At 35.3% G+C, this 6,204-nt stretch overlaps 1 long non-coding RNA gene across 1 annotated transcript; it reads left to right on the plus strand.

Annotated features, from left to right (window-relative positions):
- The first annotated feature begins 3,313 nt into the window (after positions 1-3,313).
- Positions 3,314-3,952, plus strand: LOC149156777 (uncharacterized). Its single transcript, XR_016263672.1, has 2 exons — positions 3,314-3,454; positions 3,762-3,952. It is a non-coding gene; the product is annotated as an uncharacterized LOC149156777 (long non-coding RNA).
- The last annotated feature ends 2,252 nt before the right edge of the window (positions 3,953-6,204 follow it).

The following is a 6,204-nucleotide window of genomic DNA, read 5'->3' on the forward strand; positions in this document are numbered from 1 at the left end:
AAATACGAGTTGAAAAAACAATTTTTTTGTTTTTTCCGAAGTAATTCTAATCTTATTTTCTTATTTCCACTATTATTTTATAATATTCCCTAAAAAGTCTATTTTAAATTTCAAAATTTATTTAATGTATACCAATAGAAATTAACAATTTGCATGTAAGAAATAACCCTTGAGACTAATAGAATTCCCCACGACTCTATTGAAATTCCCCACATCAGAGATTTGGTTTCATGCTCTATATGTCTATCAAGAATGTGGTTTCCTCGTCTACCATTTCACCGAGAAGCAACCGTAGAATTATATGTAAAACCAATCTAACAAATGTTTTAAAAACTAAAATATGCTAAGCTTCTATTTTCAAAAATTTCAACCTCTGTTTATCTTCTATTCATAATGCATTGAGAAATGAATGAAATGAAATGAATGATTTTAATGATGTCAACGAGGTTGAGCAGCATAAGGGACCAAGAAAATAACAACCTTAACTCATCTTCATATTCCTTTTGATGTCAGATTTTCTGCTATGAGTCTTGACTAGAAGGCTAGCAATTTGATTGATCTTATCTTTGCCAAATATATGGTGCATGTTATCAACCTTTATATTGTTTTCATATTGAATGTGGATATCCTTATATGCTATACACTTCATTACAAAGTGTCATTCCGTCTCCACCACACCCTTATTGCAAAAAATGCAAGTTTTCTCTTCCCAAACTTCCTCGGGATCTTCTACCTACCAGTTTCACATCTAAGGTGATGTGACGTAGTCCTCAACTATGCCACTAACACCCTTGCTTTTCCTTTAATAACTACTCCTAAATATGTTTTCTCACCATGGTCACAAGTTGGGTTGAACTCTTTGATGTAGTATGCTTTTTAATGACCATTGTGACTAGTCCACATGACAGTCCTAAATTTTTCCATCACAATTTTTTTTATTTCTTCATTGGCGCTAGGGCATTCATGCAACTAGATATTCCAGTTACTCTAGCACTTTTTGTTTTCCTTCATCCAAGTTTTCTGCGTACAATCTAATCCCTCTTCCATAGCTATCTTGGGGCAACGTTGGTTATCCATGTTTCTAGCCTTATTTAAAGCTTATTAACATGATTATCATTGTTGCCTCCAATGGAAAAGTACCTGCTTTATCCAAAAGGGTGTCATACAAGATTGAGGCTTTAACTTTGAGATTGCTAGTAACAGTTGTTTCTGTATTCTTTCTAACTGCATCCAGCTTCTTGTTGACAAGCTACTTCCCCATACTTCACAACCTTAGAGAACAACCAGCATAACCAACAAACCAAAAAGGGTTTTCTTGGTTTTCCAATCCCAAAGTTCAACTTTTCTACAGTCATTTTGGAGTAAGTATGAGGCTCTCCATCCTCCCTGAATTCTTTCATTCTACAAGTCTCCAAAATGAGCTTCTGGTGGAACTCAATCCTAAGATATTTGTATTCTTTCACTATCTCCAGAGGACTACCTTTGAAAGGAAAAGTGCTTGGTTTGTCTTTTCTACTTAAAGAGAAAATCATGATTTTGGTCATGTTAATGTTCACTTGCATCCCAACCTATTGACAGAGGTGTTCTAAGGCCTTTAAGTGTTCCATTAATCCATGCATTGTTTTTGAGATTAGGATAAGATCATCTGCGCATAGAAGAAACTTTGCAACATAGTTTTCTAGATGAACCCTTTCTCCATCCGCTTTACTTAACCAAGCTTCTAGCTTATCAATATATAAACTGAACAAAGTGGGGGATAGAGGACATCCTTTTTTAACACCAATATCGCTACCAAAACATTCGTACATTCCTTCACTTTCTCTGATTTTAGCTCTAATCTTCTCATAAAGTCTATGAACTATTGGTCTATACTATACCCAACTCTTCCATTCAGGATACCCAATTCTTCCATCCCATTCCATAATTTGTCTCTAGCCCTTGTGTTAAAGGCTTTCTTAAAGTCCACAAAACAAAAATAGGTTATTTCACCTTGCTTGTCCCAAACTTTATCTATCAAATGTCTAAGGGTGACACAATGGTCAATGGTAAAGTGTCTAGGTCTAAATCGTGGTTGTATTTTGCCCTTCTCCCCTTACTTTCTTCCCAAATGCCGATTCTTTGCTCTATCATGCTCCCAAAAATATTTCCCATGAGGGGTTTGACCATAATAATACGATAGTTAGAGGGATTATTGATATCTCCACTCTTAAAGAGAGGAATAACCACATTAATAGTCCACTCTCCGGAAAAGCCATCTGAATGATCCCCTTCCAAAAATCATAATCCTTCACTATGGTTTGAAGAAGCGTATTACAACATACGGATATTGTTGTGATAGCGACAAGTCACATTCATAACAAAGACAGTTTCGTATTCACAATGAAAATTTAAGGCAAAGAGATATTAATAGAAGAGGTGTATTTCAAGGGAGTTGTCTTTAGTGAAACTTTTTGGACTTTCCCGTGCGTGAATCCAATAGAAAAATTTGAGGTCAAATTTGATGTGTGTTATTTAAACTGATTTTTTCACTGTATATATGGATTCAACATCCTGAAAAATCTCTAGGGCACCTCGATTGTGTGGGAATTACCCATCAAGCTTGTAATTTCAATAAATTTCTATCAGATTTTAGAGAAATTAAACCAGAAAAACCCACGAAAAAAACTTCCAAAAAATCTCACTATAAACAACTAGAAATATATTGTTGTGATGGCTAAATTTAATGTTAATCCAAGGTGGTGTCCCTCTTAGTGGATTACGGTAACCCATAGCCTCGTATGGATGGGTTTCCACATCATGGAGAAAGTCGTGAATGATGAGACAGAGACACGGTAGACCAGTGGGAGATACACCATCAATGTTTGGGGATGAAAGGAACCCGAGATCCACTAAATTGTGAGAATTAGGAATTGTGAAGGCCATTATAGATTTTTTTTTCTGGACTATTTTAGAATTTAAAGATTTTTTATTTCATTTCTTTACATAATTTTAAAAATCTTAGAAAACAGATCAAGACTAGAAAAATTCACCCGATTAAACTACTACTCCTCAGAGATGACAACCCAATTACCATAACAGTTGGGGCGTCTATGTCTCGAGCCATTAATGAAGAAAAGCATTGCCCGACTTTACATATTGTTTGGCACCTCCATTTTTTCGTATCAAAAGTATGAAAGAGACGCTTGCGGGTGAAGGGAGTCTTCTTCTTTCTAGCTATAGGTAGCGTTGAAGACACATAATTAGGGCCTGTTGGGGACCGATGGTCAAGAAGAAATAAATAATGAGGTGAGGCAAGGGGATTAAGAACCAAGCGGAATCTGCTTTTGCAGGGCCGAGCGGAGCATGGTGAAAGAAGTGCAGGGGCTTCTCTGGTTTTTTTGTTGTGAATATGGCTAGTGATCATCATTTTGTTACTGTTGAAGGCGATACCGCGGAAGTTGTTCGTCTGCGACAGGTATATACTGATACTAAGCAAGAAATGGAAAAAGCGGAGCATCGTAGGTCAATGGAATCATGTGATCTATATACTGATAAGCAAGAATTGGAAAAAACGGAGCATCGTCATCAATTTGGAAATTACGTCATCAATTTGGAAATTATCCTGGTTTTTTTGGCGCTCTGTGGCGGTTGATTGTGTCTGTGTTGGTCAGTTATGTATATGGTTGTTTGATGGAATATGTGGGTGGAGTCATATTTAGGGATAAATATAACGATTCGTTGCTGTGTTGTTTGTATTCTTATAATTGTTCAGGATGTTGCAGGTTGTGTGTTCTGTATGTTGTTGCAGGAATGTTTACTTGGTCGGTGGTATCGATTATGTTTTTTCGCCTTATACGTTATCATGAGTATCGTCCTCATCGAGAAATATTTGCAGAGAAAACTGTGTAAAGACACTCTGCTATTGCGAATTTAAATTTTTGGCCGTTGTCTAACCATTATATATTTTGGAGTATTTGGTTGGAATCTTGTGAAATGTATTTTGGAGTATTTGGTTGGAATTTTGTGAAATGTTTGTGGTGTGATTATAATTTTTGTTGTTTTTTAAATCAGTTTTTCATTCTTATATAAATTTAATGTTTTGAAAAAAATTTAATATATTTAAATTGTGGAAAGTTCACAATTCAAGGTTAAATTCCAGTAAATCCTTATTGGATTCTGAACAAATTACATTAAAAAAATATGTTAGAAAGCCTCAAAACATATAACAGATAGACTACTGCTAAAAATAATTGTTTGTATGTGTGTTCTGTGATATTTCAGGTATTGATTAAAACAAAGCAGAGTGCATTTCTACCATTTTCTCTGCAATTACAAAATTTTGTATCAGTCACAGAACCATAATCCTTAACACCATATTACAGATGTGCTCAGAAGAATCATGTTAAAATAGTTCAGGTGAATTTGATTTGGTTAAAATTAACTGTGGTTTCACTTTCACAAAACTCATAGTATTCATGTGAAATATAACTTATTTAAAAACAAAAAAACTTCAAATAAATTTATCCAAATAACCATTGAAATCCCAAACAACTTTAGATACTACCCAACCACTTCTCTCTCTGATCCTTTAAATTCATCTGCCGACCCAAAAAAAACTTTATTTGGCCTGAAATAGTTCAACTTCGCTTTAAAAAAACATTTCTGAAGTTTGACTCCCTCAGCCACAGAAGAAAACAAACATCTCCAAAGAGGAGAACCAAATGCATTAACAACCTTATAGTTTGTGTTCGTTGAGAGATTTTGTTTGTAAGTGGAAGGATATTTGAGAGCAGAATGCAGTCATATATCAAATTGGCGTTTATTAGGATGCTTTAGTTGCGTTGTTCCAGTATCCAGAGATTTAATTTCTGTCAGAATGATGAGTTGTTGCAGACATTGATATGCTGATAGTTCACTGTGTTTTCTATCACATATATATGTATTAGCATGATAGTTGCAGGGTTGATTTTGCCAATATGTAATCGATCCTAAGTTTTATTATTGCAAATATGTAGTCATTTCTAAGTGTATTCATTGAGGGGAATCTTATGTCTAGTCCTCTTATCTTATCTAAAAGCGACTTCTATTATCTTATCCAAAAACGGCGACTTTTAAACCTATTTTGATGTGGTAGATGGAGAAAAACGTTTCCTAAAAGAATATTCAAAAATAGCGTTTAAGGTCGATTTCCTTGAAAAATGTTTATTTTTTAGGTGGTTAATAATAATAATAATAAAATATCTATTTTTAATAATAATAAAAATAATATCTATTTTTAAGGTCACAGCCAAGTCAAACACCAAATTGGTGTATGAGACCCTTTTGTTTGTGGGACAAGGGACCTTGTATGAGACCCCTTGTTTGTGAGACAAGACTGAAAAAAACGTAGCGGAGAAACCCTCTTTGTCGCTGTGCAAGATTGGGTACCGAATTCTTATTTCATACAGGCAGATATTGTGAAATGCTTCGATTGCCTCAATCATGAGAAAATATTGAGGTCAGTCAAATCCTTAATCGATGATGAAGGAATAGTTAATCTCATTAATCTGTTTCTTATTGCGGATACTCGTGATAAGAAAGGTGTGAAGCCGCTTGTCCCTCCGGGGGCAAGTAATTCATTACAACTATTCCTTTGAATTGAAAGGGATAGCACAAGGGGCTTCTCGAGCGACTCCTAAAAGAATATTCAAAAATAGCGTTTAAGGTCGATTTCCTTAAAAATTGGTTATTTTCTTTTCAGTTGTTAATAATAATAATAATATCCATTTTTAAGGTCACAGCCAAGCCAGACACCAAATTGGTGTATGAGACCCCTTTGTAAGGGACCTTGTATGAGACCCCCTTGTTTATGAGACAAGGGATCCACCTCCATGCAGCGATTTGACTCCAAATTGGTGTATGAGACCCCTTTGTAAGGGACCTTGTATGAGACCCCCTTGTTTATGAGACAAGGGACCCACCTCCATGCAGCGATTTGACTGCTAAATCTATGAAGGCATACATACTCTACCCCCTCTGATTTTGAACCTGTGACCTCTTATGAAGAAACACATGCTTTTAACCATTACACCCACTCAAGCTGTGTATCAAAACTCATGTTGTTTTCATATCACATTGGGAGTTGGTGCTAGTGGGCATGCATTCTCCATTATTATTTGGAAAGGTTTATTCCTAAAGGTTTGAAAGAATGAACAATCTAATAAACTTTTCATTTCATGGCTAATG

This window comes from Pinus tabuliformis, chromosome 9 (genome assembly GCF_031772625.1).
Source record: "Pinus tabuliformis cultivar Carrire ecotype Pingquan chromosome 9, CPIR1, whole genome shotgun sequence".
NCBI lineage: Eukaryota > Viridiplantae > Streptophyta > Pinopsida > Pinales > Pinaceae > Pinus > Pinus tabuliformis.